Source organism: Eurosta solidaginis, chromosome 4 (assembly GCF_040869045.1).
Source record: "Eurosta solidaginis isolate ZX-2024a chromosome 4, ASM4086904v1, whole genome shotgun sequence".
In the NCBI taxonomy this organism is placed as follows: domain Eukaryota; kingdom Metazoa; phylum Arthropoda; class Insecta; order Diptera; family Tephritidae; genus Eurosta; species Eurosta solidaginis.
In genome coordinates this window covers 215,043,733-215,065,619 of record NC_090322.1, presented here as the reverse complement: position 1 = coordinate 215,065,619, position 21,887 = coordinate 215,043,733, and the positions used below count along the sequence as shown (strand labels likewise).

General features: G+C 37.0%; 1 protein-coding gene across 2 annotated transcripts in view; it reads left to right on the top strand.

Annotated features, from left to right (window-relative positions):
* The window catches only part of AdoR (Adenosine receptor), a 174,009-nt gene that overhangs the window by 10,281 nt on the left and 141,841 nt on the right, over nucleotides 1-21,887 (top strand). The gene's annotated exons all lie outside the window — the stretch shown is intronic.

Genomic DNA, 21,887 nt, shown 5'->3' with positions numbered 1-21,887 from the left:
ACATGATTATTTCAATGTTCTACATTATTCACTCCGCCGCACAATGTGACTCTAATGGTGCTTGTTGCCAGAACGTGCAGGATCTATATCAGGAAAAGTACCGCCAACACCCAATATACTCCGAAAATCCTTCGTGGGGTGCCTTTTCGCTACAGAAACAACAACTCATATTGGAAATTGCCTATATATACAACCGATACTTAAAATTTTTCCAGACAACAATATACGCCACATGCGAAAGCATTTGGTGAAATTCGAAGCTTCTGTCTGATAAGATGAGAAAGATGTGACAAGAAACGTCTTTCCTGAAAAATTGATTGCTTTGAGGATATTTGTTATAGTGGCCCGACCCAGTCGGTTCCAGCAAAGCTCCACCGATTAAATTGCATGAAAGTATCTCACAAATTCAGGGACTAGTTTGCACTCAAACAAGCAAACGGACTGACGGAAAACGTCAAATCAACTCAGATCGTCGTCGTGATCATTTCGGTATACTTATTGGTGCGTCTTTTTCTTCTTATTTATGGACTTACAGTTTTGAGATTCGTGGCAAACTAAATATATCATATCCTTTTCATTAAGGCTATAAAAGTTTTTCTAGAAGGGCTGCCTCGCCCCCGTAGTGATTTGGTAAAGACTCCGAGTGAATTTGTGCCATGAAAAACTATTCAGTGAAAATCCATCTGCCTTGCAGATGCTGTTCAGAGTCGGCAATAAACATGTATGTTCCAACCAGCCAATTTGTAAGGGATAGTTTAAAGAAGCACACCAAAAATGTAAAAGAAAACTCGGCTAACGTCTCCTCAAGGGTCAATCGCGCCAAATATTCATTCATTCAAATTATAGGTAGAAGTCAGGTTGAACGAAAAACTCAAAAAATCTCACCTAATATAAAAGTATTCTTTTTCAGTGCCATTTTTACGCTTAACTTACGTTATTAATGAACCGCGCTTAAAAGCTTTTCACTATATTTAACTCATGAGATCAATCATAATTTTTAAAGCATTTAGCAACACAAAGCAACGCTATAATATAAAGCATTATTACAAATATATCTGCATTTGCATATAAACTAATACATCATATGAAAGTGTGTGGGTACGTAATTTGGAAAAACGTAAGAAGCTATCATCTGTGAACTTATACACACTGAAAGCATGCGCTAACTTAAATAAATACCCTACATTTAAATTAGCTTATTGTGAACTATATCACAACTGGTGCGAATCACATGGTTGTTTAACAGCCAACTACCTCATTTTCCTTTTAAGCAAGTGATATTTTTAACATATGGCGTTCCACGAGAAAAAAATTATTATTATTATTATAGTCTAAATTTAGCTCGGCTGTTAGCCAAAAATTATAGTTTATCTATTGTAAGTAAAAATAGTTATTAAAAGCTTGATGCATTAGTATATTTGGTCACTTGGGAATAGCCTTGGTTTCAAGTCCTGTGGACGGAAAGTATGAAACGGAATTGAGCATGGTCTTACTCTGCATACACCAGTAATAAACAAAACTCTTAAGTTATGCTTAGTAAAAGTTTTGTCTCTTTCGAGCTAGTTTAATATCAATTATTTATAAGTAAAAAGGTACATGTCAAATTATAATTCTTTGGTGATCATCAAAAATGCAGCAATGATAATGAAATTGAAAAGTTTCACAAAGAATTTTTCTGATGTAAATAATTTAATGCTTAGAAATTTATTTACATACCGTCGCCTGGTTAAATGATTGTTGTATGTTACATTTGACGACTTTTGGGAAAACGCCATTGAAGTTTAAAACGCGTTTTCTCGAAAATGCTACCGTAGATTTTCTTGAAAATTGTATATGTTGCTTCTAGCTTAAGGAAATACCAAAATTTAAAACAGAAACCAATTTGACACAAACAATGAAACATTTATTGCAAGTTTTGTTTAGTCACATTTTATCATATGTTACATTTCACAACATGGTTGTGGTCGTTCCATGCACATGCGACAAATTTCTGCCAGCATTTGTAAAAATTGCGTGAATGAAAACTTTTTATTCAGCTTTATTTAAAATCAAAATACATTTTATACTTATAACAACAACATTAAAGTAAACATTAAAAAATAGTTTATCCAATTTGAGTAAACAAAAGAATTCAATTTAGCTTCAGTACAAAAAAACTTAACAAATTAACATTAAAAACAAGTAAGGAGGGCTAAGTTCGGGTGTAACCGAACATTACATATTCAGCTGAGAGATATGGAGACGAAATAAGGGGAAATTACCATGTAGGAAAATGAAACTAGGGTAACCCCGGAATGTGTTTGTATGACATGTGTATCAAATGGAAGGTATTAAAGAGTATTTTAAGAGGGAGTGGGTAATAGTTCTATAGGTGAACGCCATTTATGGATATCGCCATCAAGGTGGACCAGGGCTGACCCTGGAATTTTTTTGTACGATATGGGTATCAAATGAAATGTTTTAATAAGTATTTTAAAAGGGAGTGCGCCTTAGTTCTATTGTTGGACGCCTTTTCGAGATATCGCCATAAAGGTGGACCAGGGGTGACCCTAGAATTTGTTTGTACGATATGGGTATCAAATGAAAGGTGTTAATGAGTATTTGAAAAGGGCGTGGGAATCAAATGAAAAGTGCTAATGAGTATTTTAAAAGGGAGTGGGCCTTAGTTCTATAGGTGGATGCCTTTTCGAGATATCGCCATAAAGGTGGGCCAGGGGTGACTCTAGAATTTTTTTGTACGATATGGGCATCAAAAGAAAGGTCTTAATGAGAATTTTAAAAAGGCGTGGGCCTTAGTTCTATAGGTGGACGCCTTTTCGAGATATCGACATGAAGGTGGACCAGGGGTGACTCTATAATGTGTTTGTACGATATGGGTATCAAATTAAAGGCATTAATGAGGGTTTTAAAAGGGAGTGGTGGTAGTTGTATATGTGAAGGCGTTTTCGAGATATCGACCAAAATGTGGACCAGGGTGACCCAGAACATCATCTGTCGGGTACCGCTAATTTATTTATATATGTAATACCACGAACGGTATTCCTGCCAAGATTCAAAGCCCTTGATTTCGCCCTGCAGAACTTTTTCATTTACTTCTACTTAATATGGTAGGTGTCACACCCATTTTACAAAGTTTTTTTTTTTTTAAGTTATATTTTGCGTCAATAAACCAATCAAATTACCATGTTTCTTCCCTTTTTTCGTGTTTGATATAGAACTATGGCATTTTTTTAATTTTTCGTAACTTTCGATATCGAAAAAGTGGGCGTGGTCATAGTCGGATTTCGTCCATTTTTTACACCAATACAAAGTGAGTTCAGATAAGTACGAGAACAGAATTTAGTGAAGATATATCGATTTTTGCTCAAGCTACCGTATTAACGGCCGAGCGGAAGGACAGACGGACGACTGTGTAAAAAAAATGGGCGTGGCTTCAACCGATTTCGCTCTTTTTCATAGAAAACAGTTATCGTCCTAGAAGCTAAGCCCCTTCCAAATTTCACAAGGATTGGTAAATTTTTGTTCGACTTATGGCATTAAAAGTCACCTAGACAAATTAAATGAAAAAGGTCGGAGCCACGCCCATTTTGAAATTTTCTTTTATTTTTGTATTTTGTTGCACAATATCATTACTGGAGTCGAATGTTGACATAATTTACTTATATACTGTAAAGATATTGAATTTTTTGTTAAAATTTTACTTTAAAAAACAAATTTTTTAAAGTGTGCGTGGTCGTTCTCCGATTTTGCAAATTTTTATTAAGCATACATATAGAAATAGGAATAACGTTCCTGCCAAATTTAATCATGATATCTTCAACGACTGCCAAATTACAGCTTGCAAAACTTTTAAATTACCTTCTTTTAAAAGTGGGCGGTTCCACGCCCGTTGTCCAAAATTTTACTAATTTTCTATTCTGTGTTATAAAGTCAACACACCTACCAAGCTTCATCGCCTTGTCTGTCTTTGGCAAAGAATTATCGCATTTTTTCTCGTTTTCGAAATTTTCGATATCGAAAAAGTGGGCGTGGCTATAGTCCGATATCGTTCATCTTAAATAGCGATCTGAGGTGAGTACCCAGGAACCTACGTACCAAATTTCATCAAGATACCTCAAAATTTACTCAAGTTATCGTGTTAACGGACAGACGGACCGACATTGCTCAATCGAATTTTTTTTCGATACTGATGATTTTGATATATGGAAGTCTATATATATCTCGATTCCTTTATAACTGTACAACCAACCGTTATCCAATCAAAGTTAATATAATCTGTGAGCTCTGCTCAACTGAGTATAATAATATAAAGCAGGTACATACAGATGAGATCGCATTTTAATTACATTTTTAATATGGTTGTATAAAAACATTTGTCTTCTCTTTCCAAAAATGGAATGCAACTTCTTAAGTCCTTAATTTTATTTAAATCAAGTTCTTTTTTAGGAACAAGCTTATGTTCTTGTCTCCACATACCCAATATAATTGAGTATCTAGTTTTTTTTTTCTTAGGTACTATAGTTTGCTTGTTTAAATAATGTCTTAACACCAAATTTAAACAAGTCAGGCTTTGAGTAGCTCAAAGATTTGCATTTGAAAAATTGAACGTCTTTGAAATTCAAATTTTCTGATTTAATGGAATAACATTTGAAGTCTAATTCAGTCATTTGTAATATGCTTAATTTTATATTTCGGAACGTCATGTTCTTAAGCAGTCTTATTAAAAAAATTTGACTTTTTGGAATTTCCAGGTTCCGCAAATACTTCTCAACTATAAACGCAGTCAACTTCCTGTAAGCTTGAATGCCCTGGTTCACTAAATTTTTGCTTAACTTTTTCTATCTCTGGATTGTCATGAATAAATTGAAGTAATGCAGTTGAAGTTACACGATTTCTATTTTGTGGAATGCATGAATCACTCCAAAGTGTAATGCTGTTCAAATTGGGATGGTCAGCGATAACCTTTTTTAACACGCTTTTAATAGCTTGGCCTGTATCTATGTAACGGAATTTTTGAGCTTAATATTCACCGGTTTCTAGAAGTCTGATTAATTTGAAACTTTGCATACGTATCAAGGACCGATGACAATGCATTAATGTGATGGTGTGGTGACATAAGGTCAACGACCATAAGGACAATTGGCCTTATTACCACTTTGAATGGTCATAAGTTTGATTGAAACTTTGCACACGTATCAAGGCTCGATGACAATGCAATAATGTGATGGTGGGGTGACATAAGGTTAACGGACATAAGGTCAATTGAACTTATGACCAATCCAAATGGCCATAGATTTATAACCTTGCACATAATGCGAAAAACGCATTCCTTTATTAATGATAGAAGTGGATGCATGCCACATCTACGAAAGAGCATACTGGAGCCCTTTTTAACACGCTTGTATCTATCTATGTATCTATCTATGTATCCATGTATGTATGTAACGGAATCTGGAGTGGAGCCGAGAGCCCCGGTAATGCAGAGCTCCGAACTCCGTTGCATCTTTTGAAGCATTTTAAGATAGGTACTTTTAGCTAGTGCAGGCCACCAGACAAAAGCACCATAAAGAAGAATCGGGCGAACAATGGCTGTGTAAATCCAGTAGGTCACTTTAGGGGAGAATCCCCAGGAGGTGCCAATTGCCCTCTTGCAGGTGAACAGCTCTGCTGCTGCATTCTTGGATCGCTCCACTCTATGGTTGCTCCATAACAGCTTCCTATCCAGAATGACTCCGAAATACTTTACTTGATCGCTAAACGCTAAGAACGTACCCCAAATTCTTGGCGGTGTAAGATTTGGTACTTTGTACATCCTCGTGAAGAGGACAAGCTCGGCTTTATCCGGGTTGACTTCTAAACCTGTGACGGGTTGTACTCCTGGAGCAGCTCCAGGAAGTCAGCTGGATCCGTTGGCGTCACTGGAAGCCAGGCTCTAGCTTTTGGTCGTGAGGGGATATCACGCGCCTCCATTACGCGCGCGCCTGGATCTACCACCCCAATCAGCGTGACGGCGGCTCTATAGAGGTTTACCGACCTGGCTTCGTCACAGGCATTGCCCAGGAACGACCCTGCATCGGTGTAAGATGGCGGTGGATCAGAGTTGTCTTTCTTAACCTTAACGGCCACCGTAGCGATCTCGGCCTCGATCCACTTCCACTGTTGTTTTGGGATTCTGCCATCTTGGCTGCTCTCGTCTATAATGCCAATGATCTGCCGACCCTTGGCAATTTCGACGAAAGACCGCATCCAGCCACCCTGCGTCTTGGCCCTTTTCGGTACCGTGGGGTTGGATTAATCCATGGACCGCTGGTGTTTTCACTCTTGACTAGAACTTTTAAAATTACTTGAACGAAAAAATTTAAAAATAAATAATAGTTTAAAAAAACTAAAAAAACACGCTTTTATAGCTAACCGAACTAAAAAGTAGAAAATAATTTTCAATTAAAAAGAGTTTATATAACAGTAGTAAAAGGTCAAACAATCATTTATATTTAATCACCTCAAAATTAAATTATAATAAAATTTAAGTTATTAACAAAATAATTTAATTCACAGTAAAAAGCGTGGGGTGCTTGATATGGAATGTTACAATCATTCTATTGACAACTATCCGAGAGGAAAGATATGAAATGTAGTCAAATGCACCCCATGCTTTTCAATCTGAATTAAATTATCCTGTTAGTGACTCAAATTTTATTATAATTTCATTTTAAGTGATTAACAATAAATGACTGATTGACCTTCTACTACTGTTATATAAACTCTTTTTAATTGAAAGTTATTTTCTATTTTTTGGTTCGGTTAGCTATAAAAGCGTGTTTTTTTTTAGTTTTTTTTTTAACTATTATTTATTAATATTTTAATAAGGGCACAGGCAATATCATTTCCACTGCGTCCGCTCAAAATTTCGTTCCATAAACAAAGTGTGTAACTTTTGCGTGGCCGGGAATAAAAAGGGTACCAGTAAGATTGTATACGGACAGTTTACGTTTATAATAAAAACTAAACGCAAACATTTTCGGAAGGGTAAATACATTTTCTAAATCATATATTAAAACTGGGGAATTATTATCAATATTTTGAAGATCGGTATCGCGTTCCGCTTTGGTAAATATTTTTTCGTCCAAGTTATTTTGATGTAGTTGAATCTCGGCTTCAGATAATTTACCCGCATTGACTTTAAAATGTGAAATTTATCACAAATATCCTTTCTTGTTGCGTAGAAAGATAAATTAAAGCTGGTATAAATTACTTTCCTACAGACATCTATACTAACTGGGTTACTGATAGAGATTTTATAAAAGTCATACATTTTTTGTAAGCTCAAATGGGCTTCCAAATATTTTCTTGAAATATTTGATCTGCAGTAATATGAGTCGACCGTCGGGAAGCTTGAAATGTGGTTTTTCACCTCTATTATTCAACTTTCCTCTGTAGGTTTTTTTCCACAATTTTTAAGTTTCGATTGCGACTCTACAGTATAAACTTCATAATGCTTCTCAAAAAAATAATCAATAACTCGATCAGAAATCCTAGAGTATTTAAGTAATACTTTTTGCACACTTGCACGGTTTTGTTGTTTGGTTTAAAATAAAAATGAAACCTACTTTTTTTTCTTGGTACATCCTGATTTTAGGAGTTTGCTCTTCTGCGCTTAACTGATGTCTTCTTTATAAAATTATCATAAAATATTTGCTTCTCTGATGAGTTTAAGCTCTAGAAACGGAAATGAATACTTTTCCTTTCATCTGAGGACATTTTAGTTGTACACATGTAAAAGTAAGATTTAGCGCATCCGGAGCCAATGGTTCTTCCTGGCCTTTCCAATCCTTTACTGTTAACAAGTGGCAATCGATGGTCGTGAAGGCTCTTTCGTATATTTTGCTATCAAAATTCAGTGTTTCGTTTTCTTTTTCGAGGCAAAGGAGATGCGGAATTAGCTGAAGGTATTTAATTGGAAATTTAAAAGTAAGAACTTTAGAACTGGAACTAAAATTAAACGCAAAATTACTTACAACCGTTGCTATAATCCGATGACAACTTACGTAACACACTTCCTTTGTTTTCGGGCGAAGAAAGAAGTGCGGTACATGCCGTTTTGTAGTAATTTTTTAACGAGGATTTATTTTCTGGAACATAACTCGGATCATTTTCTAAATCATATGAAGAATAGTCAGTCCCATCACAAAATCCAAGAATTTCGGTTTCCAGGCTAGATTTTTTTTTTTTTTTTTTTAATTAATAGGTACTATTAATTTCAAACGAAATACTTACTCGTAAATTTCTTGCGGCACATAAGGTGCAGGAGATTCATCCGCACGCCTCGACATCTCGATTAACACTAACACTATTACGCTCAATGCATTTTCAATAATACATCCGACATATTTTTACTAAGCAAGATTCAAACTTTGTTGCATGTGTTATCTGATTTCGGACATACAACATTTTTTTATTAAGAATTATATTCATTCAATTTCTATGAAAAATTGTCGCATGCGCGGAAACTTTAAAATTATACGACAAAATGCTACTAATGCGCTTGTGACCTGGCATATACGACAAAATTTTACCGAATACCTCTGAAACCAAACGAGATATTAAAAAACCGATAAACGCATTAGAAAGATCTTGGTAAGATTAGTATAACTGCATTATTAGCTCAGTTTGGCCCAATTTTCACATACAACAATCATTTAACCAGGCGACGATACGTACAAGGTAGCACATTCCACTTTTGATATTCATTCCTTCACTATCGTCCTTTCCTACATTATCGTAAGTGGGACAGGCAAACCTCATACAACATTTCAAATAACGTAAGGGTGTAACTCTGTAGTAGGAGTTTGAGACCACATTATCGGATGTTTTATTCAATAAAACCGCGTGCATGATAGGCGTATGCAAAAAATTTAAAAAACTACGCTTTTTTTAGAATATGATTTTTTATGAATGAGATACTAAAAATTTATTTTATAAACAGCAACAACTATTTAATGACCAAATTTTAGAATTTCCGAACTGCACAATTTCTTAGTATTATTTTGCCAATTTTATGGGAAATTTAATTAATATACGAGGATGTACTAATGTGACTGAAAATGGCTATTCTCACCCTAATAGGCTAGGCATCCGTCTTCTCGTTTGCTGATAAGTTTATACCTCACATATGTTCTGACCGTATCCTATTTGTCGCTTTGGCAGGTCATGTTATCGGTGACACTGCCAGGAGATAGGTCGCCAAATATCTCTTCTAGCCTCCTTTGCTAATCGGAGAGGTGTCCGGATTCGAAGAAGATGTTGAGTACATCGTCTTATTTCCCACAGTACAGGTAGCACGGGTTAACAACCCTGCTTATTTTGTGTAGGTTTTTGCGGAAGTAACCGTGCCCAGTTAGAAACTGTGTCAGGTAAAAGTCTACATCTCCTTGTGGTTGCTTCAAATATGGATTCATTTCAGGGATTAGTTGTCTAGCCGACTTTCCTACGGTGCTGTTACTCCACTGCTCTTGCCAGCGTCGAATCGATTCTTCTGGCACCTGCATGGCAACAACAGATCTACTCCGTTTCGATCCGTTATCGCATATTGTTCTTCTTTCCCGCAACGATTGTCCTGTAAGCCGAAACTTTGTATTAGCAGCGCCCCTCTGCGTTGGAGCATAGTGAGAGGAATTTAGTTCTTTCGGTATTTAATTGCGTTAGCCCAGATTTCTGCACCATATAAGAGCATAGAATCCATGGCTGATGCAAGCAGCTTTCTTGTACATGGCTTTGGACCATTTGTGTTTGCCATTAATCTACTCAAATTCGCTGTTGTGCGCGCAGCTCTAACACAGGCTCCTCGTATGTGATCCGAGGAGGTGAGTTTACTGTGTGATTTTTTCTATTGGCTAGTCCCCTACCGTCATATTCCTGGTAGTTGGAATCCGTCTCTTTTTGTGGATGGCCATCTCCGTTTTTGCAAATGCTAGCTGTAGACCGTGATCAACCATCCACCTGTTTACATTACACATGATCTGGTTTAATTTTAGCTGTGCCAGTTCGCAGCTTGGTGCGGTTAGCGCACCTGCCACGTCGTCTGCAAAAGCAACGTGGAAGGTGTTTTCTGGTATGTCCAATCGAAGTGAGTTAGTTTCAACTGGTATAGTTCTAGTAACAAAAGAACTAGTTAACTTATGGCTACAATATTCTAGTTTATAAACTTAAGTGCTTTCTGTTGATTGTGGCTGTTCACTGCATGGCATACACGAAGGAGGTAACCTTACAATACCTGACGAGCTAAAGTGTCGGTAGCACTCATTCATATAAATTGATGCTCTTTATAAACGCTTATACACATGCAAAAGTTTTACATGCATACGCTTAGTTAGTGCAACACTGCAACCTAATTTTCTTATTACTTTATATGTTTGTATACACTTCTAATAGGTGGATATATGTAAGTGCATGTGTGTATACGGGTTTGTATATGAAATGCCGTTTAGTTGATTGCGACTTTGTATTTAAATTAATTAAATTAAAAGTTTCCTGTTAATCCGCCTTATCTTGCTCTTCATACGTCGGCTGGCATGAAATAAGGAGAATACTTACATAGCTAGTCGTGTTAGAGCTTCCCCACTAGTACTTAACTCACACTTTACACAAATGTATGGACATATATGCAGCATAAGTTCATAAGTAGTGAACTGCACGTAAATCTATATTTGTGCGATTAAGCGCATTCATATATGTTTACTTGCAATTTTTTGCAATTCAGCGTTTAAGTGATATTTTACAATGTCATGTGAGTATGACATATCTACACAAAAGAGAATAGCAACACAATAAATGAAAGAAATTGGTTCCGTGGCACAAATGCGCCCTAATATATTGTGAATAATAAGCCTTCCCAATGACACTGTTGTAATTTCTCCAGTACTCTAAGTACTTTCTTTTTGTTTTTGAAGTGAAACTTTTTAGGTGGTGATGCGCTCTTTTGAGTGATACATGCCATTGTGTTAATCCCAGTTTGGAGCTTCATTTGATTAAATATTTAGGGATTATTTTGTACAAGAAACTTTGCTGGAGACAAAATGCCACAGATAGAGCCAGGATGACCGCAGCTGTCTTGTATTGTTGGAAAGTGCTATCGGCAAAAAAAATACACTGGCTTTATGAGATGGTAGTAAAACTGATTCTGCTTTATGGGGTGCTGGTCTGGTGAACTGCACTGGACACGGCAAGTAAAACGGTTGGCGCTGATTGGTATTAGCGGCGCTCTTAGAACAAAACCTACATTGGTATGAAGTGTTATACTAAACATACATTCAGCATATATTGGGGAAAATGTGGCCGCCGTCAGGTCTTTGGTCAGATTCCGTTATATGGGCTATGGGCTTTCTGACCTCAGGCACTCTAGTCTTCTTAGCAGGTTCGACTTCATCACTGACAGCACGGAATATTGTGTGCATATTATTGACCCCGTGCAACCTTCATTCTAGTCATTTTCCAGAGATAGGAATTTGGAAAGGGACTTATCTGGGGCACGGGACCAGTTAGCTTGTTCAAGGATTGGTCGAAGTTAGACGGTTGGTGCGGGGTCTTTTGCTAAGAGCTGAAAGTCAGCCGCAAGTTTAGGTTGGCTGATCACTGCAGCGTCTTCCCAGCAGAAGTTGTCACTATGAAGGATGTGGTGGATAAAATGCTATCCATTGCTCCCACGTTTAGGGAATTCGAGAATAGTCTGGAATGCCTGACCTCGCTTGCGATTGAATCGAACTATTTTATGATTAAGTTTATCTCGGTCCCGACTGATAGTGATATACCAGCTGCAGGTCAAGCGGATCTATTAGCCCTTCTCGGCACAACTGAACCGGATGAAAACGGCTGTAGAGTTTTTGAGACTACATTGGCCACATGTGGTCAGCTGCTGAATATATTGGCCTCGAATCAGCTCAGCAAGCGTTGAGCGGATACCACATCTCCAAGATCCTTTAGGTTGGTAGTGAATAGCAGGAGGTGAGCAGCCAAAATGATTGGGCTCACTAGCGCTCATCTATTTATTTACGCGGTATGTCTTTATATACTGGAAATTCCATCGTACTGTAGCTGTATGGAGGATGACGAGATGGGATCATCGTGTCACTTTAAGCTTGACTGCCCAACTTTTGCCATAGCTAGGCGAAATTATTTCGTGCGCGACTCAATTGAGATCGCTCTCATTCGAAGCTACATCGCTGCTACGCAATAACTCTCTAACTAGATACAGCTATGTCACCGTTATTTTATGTGCTATCACAATGGACTTTTATGCTGTACAAGTGAGCTTCCTCTACCAGGGTAGCTACCACTTAATCTAAGCTTATCTATACAAATATTGTACTGATGGCTTTTCGGTATTTAGCACCTGTCTACATAACTTGCATTGAATAATGATCATTCCTTTTGGAAGTTTAACTTCTACGCTGCTTACGTTACTATAAATGGTTTTTTGGTTTTTTATTTATATTCACCTCTCTTTTGTGTATGGTTTATCAATGTGTTTCATCTAATTGTCTGAACTCATGTTTGCATTACACATTTGTGCTCTCAGCTGATAACAGCGACCATATACGACCCCTTACTAATACAGTGAAATTTTTTAAACAATTTAAGACTTTGACATTTTTGCATCACCTTTTTGGAACAAATTTTTTTGCTATGAATTAAAAAAGAAACACACATAAGACACTCTTCATGATACTGATATAAATATTAAAACACAACCACACCTCTTATGATAAAAACCATTGAGTTTACTCGATTAAAAATTATTATGTAATGGGGCGGGCTTAAAGACGTAAAATATCGTTATTTAAAATCATGTGCGTGATTGTTCAGTGGGCTGAGTAAATTTGGAGCTTATTTTCACATAGTCTACGAAAAAATTTGTGTTCATCCTCCTTAGAGCAGCTGATATGGCCTTTTATGAGACTAATTGGTTATCTGTCAGTTTTTACATTAATACGGGTGATTTTCTCATGTAAAATTGTACAAAAATTTTTAATTTCGCTACAAAATCAAACAACCAACCAATCGGAGTCTTTTAAATACTTTTTTGTTTTATTTAGCTTGACTTGACAGACCGCCTGCATGGCCGTTGTGAGCGAATTTCGTAATTGATATTTAAGTAACTTCCCGATAAGCTACAAGCTTGAAACTTGGAATATAGTTCAGAACCCGATGACAATGCAATAATAAGGAAAAAACTACGATAGGGGGCGCATGAATCGAAATGTTTCAAAAATTGTTATTTTTGGTCCCAATTTTTTCATATTTGGAACACATAATACATACATGACTAGAAAGCGACCTATGAAAAAAATCGCCGCTAGATGGCGCAGGGATTGAGATATTCCAAAAAATCGTATTTGTGGTCCGATTTGGTGCATATTTGGAACAAATAATACATATAACAATAAAAAGAGACCTATAAAAAAAATCGCCGCTAGGTGGCGCAAGGATCGAGATATTCCAAAAAATCGTATTTGTGGTCCGATTTGGTCCATATTTGGAACACATAATACATACATGAATAGAAAGCGATCTATTATGCCCGATTTGGCTCATGTTTGGAACACATATTACATACAGTCCGGTAAAAGCGACATCAAAATACATTATAGTTCGAGGAGGGACAAGCATACGTGGCGCAAAGTCGAGTGAAGTCTTTGGAAGGATTATTTATTGAGGATTGTCAGGTAAGAGTCCTTGTAATAATGAGTTACAAAATGAACTTAATAGAATATGAAATATTAGGCAATTAAATGAAGACTAAAAACTTGCAAATAAAATAATTTAAAAAAAAAAATTTTAAGCTAAACGGTTTTATTGAAAACAATATTTAGATGAAATCATAATAATACTAAAAGCTAGAAAATAATTAGCTAGTTCCTAGGTAGTAGTCATCACACTCCCCGTCGATCTAAGGCGGTGATCAGACAATTAAATAAAAGCTTTGGGCGCGTGAAATTTCTAAAAATGTGAGGCATAGCACCACCTGATTAAGGTTCATTTGGTCTTACTTATAACTATCAATAGAAATTTGACGCGTCCAACGCTTTTATTCAATTGTCTGATCAACGCCCTAGATTGATGAGAATTGTAATGACTAGTACCTAGGGCCTTACCTAATTATTTTCTAGCTTTCGATAAAACCGCTTAGCTTAAAAATAGTTTTTAATTATTTTATTCAGTTATAAAGAAGCAAAGCAAACTCACGTATCCTGACTCTCACAATGTAGTTGGCAAACGTACTATAAACACTCCGGAATTTCTTTTGAATACGTGATATTTTTCACTCTTATCACCCTCCAAATGGGTGAGGATACTACTTCCTAACGTGAAGGCTGCAAATTTATATAAACTCAATGGTCTGCAAACGTTACCGTTTTTCAAATTCATAGGTGCAATTATACTCACAGGTGTTATGAATGTACTGAGTGTACCAAACTTAAGAAAAAACTTATTTTCCCTATCAAGCATAAATTTGCTACAAAAACTAGCATAGAACGGATGACGGCCATTTATGTTTTTTAAAAAACCATTTTAATAGATCAAACGGCAACTATTTTATAAGAAATATTTTTAAACATTTATGCCTTTGGCTGGTACTTTCAGTGAAATGAGCGAAGTATTTTAGCTACTCTCTCACTCTCTTTCTTTCCGGTTTTACTTTACTTTCTCGTATTCTTCGTTTTTCGATCCCTTTCAATTTCCTCCTTTTTTTCCTTTGCTTTCTCTTTATCCGTCTACATCTCCTTTCCCTTCTCCCACTACTTTTTATATTCCTTCATTCTCTCTCTCTCCTACTTTTATCTTGCTTCTTCTCTTCCGGTTTTTCTTCTGCTTCTCCTTCTTCCTCTCCTAAGCCTACTTCTCCTTCTTCCATTCAAATTTTTCATCTTCTTTTCTTCTTCTTCTTTCTTTTTTTCCCTCTCTCTCCTTTTTTTCCTTTTCTCCTTCTTGTTCTTCATTCTCTTAATTTCCTCTCTCCTACTCTATGAATATTTCTCTCTCTTCATTCTTTTTGCCGCAACCTATGCATCTCCCTTTCCACTTTGTTTCTAGTCCCCATTTTCTTTCTCACTCGAAGTCCTCTATTTCTCACCCATTTCTTGGGAATATTTTTTTCTTTATATTGCTACCCTTCAGTCTTCCTTCCTTCCCCTCTTCGGCTCCACTATCTCATGTCTCTAACGCCTTATATTTCTCTATTTTCTTCTCCCTCATGTAATTTTCTTGTATCCTTACAGCTTCCTTCTTTTTCGCTGGCCTCTCTATTCCTGCCTGCTATCTCGCAACCATTTCAACTTTATCTCTCCTACTTCTTTAATACATTCTCTTCAACCCCCTCTCCATTTTCCTTTCCACCGTTTGACCCTCTTAAATTATATCTGTAAACAGTCTGTGTTCATTTTACTTTACCTTTAAGCAGTATATACCAAACGATACAAAATACCGTCGTTAAACCTACCAGAACTAAATGGGGTGCGCCTAAGCCTCGCAGATAAAGCCACATTTCTAGGCGTAGTTTTAGACAAAAAGCTGAACTGGAAGGACAACGTTATTCAGCGACAAAAGAAAGCGTACATTGCATTATATACGTGTAAAAGAGCCATTGGCATAATGGGGACCCACCCCTAACATATGCAAATGGATTTATTCCGCGATAATCCGACCCATACTGCTGTATGGGGTAGTCGTATGGTGGCCAGCCTTGAGCAAGGCGTCAAACCTAAACTTGTTGGGTAAAGCATGATAAGCATAAGCGAGGCTCTAAAAACAACGCCTAGCGAAGCTAGTTTTCTTCCTCCTAGCACCGATCGCTGTGCGGCCACAATAGTTTCGGAAACCAACTTTAAGATAAACATGCCCAGCAGGGATGCCTATACGGAGTCGGATAAGTGCCTTGCTATGAGCAGCAGCATTTCCATATACACGGACGGCTCCAAGCTAAACGGTAGAGTTGGAGGTGGATTATACACAAGGGACCTTGACCTCCAGCTCTCATTCAGACTACCCGACCACTGCAGTGTATTCCAGGCAGAAGTTGCAGTCATAATGGAAGCCGCAGCTAGGATAGGCACATACAATGTCGGCAAAGAAACTTTTATCTTCACCGACAGCCAAGCTGCCATAAAATTTCTTGGCTCCCACTCATTCAATTCTGAACTAGCACTAAACTGTTGCCGATCTCTTCAAGAGATGGCTCAAGAGAACTCTGTACACCTCACATGGGTCCCTGGACATGGGGATATCGAGGAAATTGCATTGCAGATGAACTCTAGGCAGGGTACAACCAGGCAGGATCTTCCTGGACAAGAACGCTTAGGTATGCCCCTATCCACATGCAAGCTAATGCTAAAAGAGCACATCTACCGTCAAGCCGCCGAAAGATGGTTACAAACACCGGGGTGTCGAACATCGAAAGAAACCTGGCCTAAATGGGATCCTAAAGGATCACGTCACGTGTACAACCTAAGAAGTGATACAATTTTAACACTTGTGGGGGCACTAACGGGCCATTGCCTCAGAGGTAGGCATGCAGAAATGTTAGGAACGCCTTATCCTCTTTGCTGTAGGAGTTGTAAAAAGGGTGAGGATGAGGAAAAGGTGGTTCACCTCATTTGCAACTGCCCAGCACTAAGTGGAGCACGGCAGCGCTTTCTGGGACCTCCATTTCTTGATAATTTGAGCCAGATTGTGGGGCTTAACGTCATGGACCTGGTAGCTTTCATCAGGTCCTCAAAATGGTTCGAAGAGGAAAGATAATGGTGTTTTTCGTGGTATCACAACGAGCCTAATACTACTGGCCTAAGTGTGCCCTCGGGTAGCCACCCTAGCCTAACCTAACCTAAACATTAGGGAATTTCTCCTTCATGTACTGGTCTGCTTATATTCTTTTTTTTCCAAAACGGGGCATGGCACTGAACATTTAATGAAGTTCATGCGCTTTTATCCATAGGACAAGTACGTGTATCTAATGACCATTAATCCACATATAATAAACTCAAATATATAAGAATTTCTTTCATTTCTTGTATGGGAGCGTAACACCACCGACTTTGAGATCTAAGTTATATAAAGAGAGTATTTTCTTTCTGAGACAAAAATACACTCTGGGAGCTGTTAACCACTGCAGAGGAGATATTTGATTTTTTTCTGGAACTATCTGGGTTCATGGGTCGGATAAGCAAGAGCACTAATACGGCTGCAATTACAGCATAAAAGCCAAAGCTACCTCATAGAAACGGAATTTATCGAGATATCCATTTTTTTGTTTGAATTCTGACTCCACGGTTTGACTATTTTACTGTGCAGAAAAATATATTCTAATTTCTTATTTGACTTTTTTCTATTCCTACTCACTCTAATTAAATTTTGTTGTTAATACATCAAATAGAAAAGTCTTTAATTCAATTAATTTTCATATCTCACTCTAACCATTAAATGCATTTTCTAAGCAAATTCAATTTATGGCACACACTAAAACCCTTGGCATTGTCTACCATTTATTCAACTCTAACTGTAAAATGTTGCAATGCAATCAATTCTATATCAGACAAAGAATCTGACAGCAATCAAATGATAAAAAGCCATTCAGGGTGCCACAGTTCAGTAGAGCAGCAGCAAAAGAGGAGGCAAACAAAGCAATATAAATGATGTACGATCATAAATATGAGACACTAACATACGTTTTGCACATTTTTGTCGACACATCTACAGATATTTAGTGGTGAATGTAATTGTGAAATGAAAAAGTGTGCAGAAAATTGTCGTAATAGTTAAAAATGGCAATTAATAAAAAATTTTCCGCAAGCAAAAATGACTAAGTAACAACAAAAGCAACAAGTGCTCTATAATTTTTAAAACAAACGTACATACATATGTATAGATGTGTGTAAAGCTTATTGTACAACAATACAGATCAAAAACATTTACATGAAATGAAAAGCCAAACAACTCAACAAACATTCTGATTGGTTGACTAGAATATGGTGAGCTTATTCAAAGTATTTATTTTGTGACTAAAATTGGACTAGTTGTAGAAAAGGTAGTGTGAACATATACATATATTCATTTATGTTAACAAATTTTGTTCATAGTTTTCTAACCGAGATATAAAAATCTTGGAAAAGTGAACGTTACCCACTCCTATCATCATTTTGCAGCTATATGCTTTAACCATTTTAACTCTAGTCGAATTAACTCTAGTCGAATAAACACTTCACCACTTCGAGTTTTCTTGCGAAGGACAAAGCCTCACCTGTTAAATATATTGTGGCAAATGTTGACATCACTGTGCTGTTAGTAAATGATAACAACAACAAAAACAGCAAGCAGCCACACTGTACAAGGCAACGAAGAATGTTCCAAACGCATAACCAGCAGCTCAAAGTGAAGAGATGTAGTCATCGGCAAAGAGCAGAAGCTGTTACTCACACATACCCACGCATATAGCTAAATAACCAAGTATGCGAAGCAACTGTTCCATGTTCGTGAAAAGTCTATACCCTAGGAGAAATATGCGAACGAAGCAACAGAAAGTATAGAAACAGCGCAAACTGAGAAATTACTAATTTGTTTGACTTAAACACGCTTTTAGTGAAGTATAAGTAAATTTATGAAGTACTACACCCAGAGTAATCCAAATAGAGACCGTTTTGCAATACTGAATATTGAAGTTATTTATTCGACAGTTCAACGATTCGAACGTTAGCAGAAGTCGCATAGTTATCAACAATTTCCCAGAAATTATTACAGAATATTGAAAAAATTATACGTTTTTATAAACCTCTAAAACGCCGTGTTCGTTACTATTTCGAGTATATCTGCGGATTCTTCATGACTTTTTCCACACACTTTTTTAGGTAAATTCGGGTTTATATTGTTGTTTTTGTTGTTTCAGCAGTGCTTTGCCCCATTCAATAGGTGGGACCATTCATTAATTGTCATCAATATCATTTAATGGCAGTCCGGGGAAATTCGCAGTTTCAACAGGAATTTGCCAGTGAGAAAGGGGTGTTAGAGACGTTGGTTCCACATTGCAATAGAAAAGATGATTGGTGTCATGTGGGGACATGTTACAAACAGTATATACATCATGTATGTCGGAGCTGGTTATGGCTAGGAAAGAGTTTAACCTATTAGTGGCCCGAGTGAGGCGCGTTTCCTGGGGAGGCTGATCTACTCTACTGCGACTTCAGGGTATTTGACTTTATGAACAGAGCACGGGCAATTTCTGACATAGAGCTCCGACTTTTTTTACGCATATCTCTAAATACCTATTTCTGTTGTTTTTTCTACATACGGCTGAGTTCTTAACCGCCGTAGTTCCTCATAATTCTTGCGAATAAGACTTCCTAAGTCCCTGGGGGAGGGTGCCTCTTCAATCAAATGTCTTTTGTGATGCTCATGTTTCTGGGTATTTAACAGGGAGCACACTCATCTCACTGTGTAGATAGCATTGGGGACATAATAAGGCAACCCATAGCATTTCCTAGAGAGGTGTTTTCATAGGCCTGTAGTTTCTTCCAGTGTGTATCCCTAAGGTTCGGTGACCATATTGGGAACGCGTAGCATGCAAGCGGCCGTCCAATTGCTTTGCATGTCGTAATGAGATTTTCCTGATGTTTATTTCTAGTGCTGCCGGCAATGGATTTGAGGTTTATTACGGCTCTGGATTTTATGTACAATTGTGGATACATGCTCGCAAAAATGCAGATACTGATCGAACGTCGCGCCCAATATTTTTGGATGTAAGACAGTGGCCATGTCATTGACATGGCTGTCGAATATGATCAACATTTCTTTTGTCCACGTTGTAAATAAGGTCGCCGGTGATTTCGTTGGAACCAATGTCAAGTTTCGGGAGACGAAGGAAAGAGACTTGGAGAGACTTGGAGATAGTTATTTGAATGCAAGTTTTATCAGAGGCTGGGCCGCGACCTGTTGCGGTTCTCGACGTAAAATACAATAGTAACTCTTTCAGGTGCCGAAGGAAGTTTTGACATACAAAAATTAAACAAAATCGGGGAATGTATACCATCCTGTGGCACCTGTGTTTAGGTCTCCTGTGCTTAGATGTTACGGGTTGGCCCTTCCGAGTCTTGCAGTAACGTGCCGTGATTTACTGTTCTGTGATGGGGTTCTTGATTCAATCCACAATTTATCTGTCTTCTGGACTATCCGAATTTGCTTTGTCTCCAGTGTCCTTTCAAATTGATTATTTATATCTCCGGCTAGATTCTGAGATATTTGAAATTAATCTTAATGGACCTTGGAGACAAAAAATAAAATAAAATACCTCATTTAATCTCTACCACGTCGGCTCTTTTTAATCATTTGGGAAATATTTTGAAATCGTTTCGGAACAATTACAGATATTTTTGGGACTAACTTCGGATTATTTCATTTTTGAATTGCTTTCAGAATCATTTTGAAGCTACATGGGGTTACATTTTTTTTTAAACTGAGATCTCATTTAGAATCCACGTTGAAATATTTCGATAGCCTTTCCATTTATTTTTTGATAATTTTGAACCTATTTTGTTGAGATTGCTGGACTAACTCTTACTGAATCGCTTTGACGATCACTTTCGGGCTTTTTGGGTTTATTTGAGAACTATTTGGGTATTATTTCGGAATCGTTTTAGGACTAATTCGGAAAAGTATTTCGAGTAATTTTTAGTTGATTTCGGAAATTTTTCGGTAAGATTGTGAGATTCGGTCCGAGTCACTTTGGAAAAGTCTCGAAACAATTTTTGAATCGCACTCAGAATAATTTAAGGGCTATTTTGTGTTCCTTCAAGGAAAACTTTAAGATCGTATGTACGGATTATTTTGAGAATATTTTGCCATTAATTTCAAAATTTTTGAGTGATCATTTGGGAGTTATTTTTCAATCATACTTACTTTCTTTATTGGCTTTTAACAGTTTAAACGGTTATGGATATTCAGCAATCATTTCAATCATTTTAGAACTATTATGGAATAGTTTTTCGATTGTATTTGGATAATTTCGTAACTATTTCCTTACTAATAACTGGATAATTTCAGAACTTACTATTTCTAAATAATTTTCAGTTGCTTTCGGAATAATTTTCGGACAGTTTTGGAATGAACTTCCGACCATCTCCCAATCAACTGGGAGCTATCTCAAAACTTTTTTCGAGATCATTTCATTATATTTCGCATCCAAACTTTTTCGTAAAAGTTTATTTTAAATCGCCTTTTGGATTCAATCATGCCAGAGGACTAAACAGGTCTGGACAAAAATAATCTGGAAGAAAAAAACTGAACTTTTTTTATTGTGAGCACCGACTAATTGAAAACATTTAATTTATTCTTATATTTTTATAACCAAGTACATTGACCAATTGTATTGAGTTTACGGAGCTCATAAAAATTAGGTCAAAGCAATAAGCCATCCGTCAGCAATTATGGTTATTATATGGGTCATATAGATCTAGATCCAATCAGTTAAAGACAGTGTCGCCAATAGAGAGGTAAGTGAACCCACTGCCAATTTACGCATACTCATTAACCCAGACATAGACCTAAAGGTAAATGTCCCCGGCCCAAGACACAGTATTTAGCAAATCCGCACCTTAATATTAGCTCTTTATTTTAGGATGGCTATCGATTAGCTAACGGGAGCGAACATATAGCATAGTTAGCAATTGCTATAGATGAAGGCTTTTTTCAGTTTAAAGACAAAATTTCAATCCACATCGGACAGTTTGTTTTTAGCTTTTTAGGACCCGTATTGAAATTTCTCAGTTGTTTTGAATTCAACTACTCAAAGCTACTTAGAGTGTAACCGAAAAATTTACTCGGTTGAGAAAACAAGAATGGCCTTTCCAATC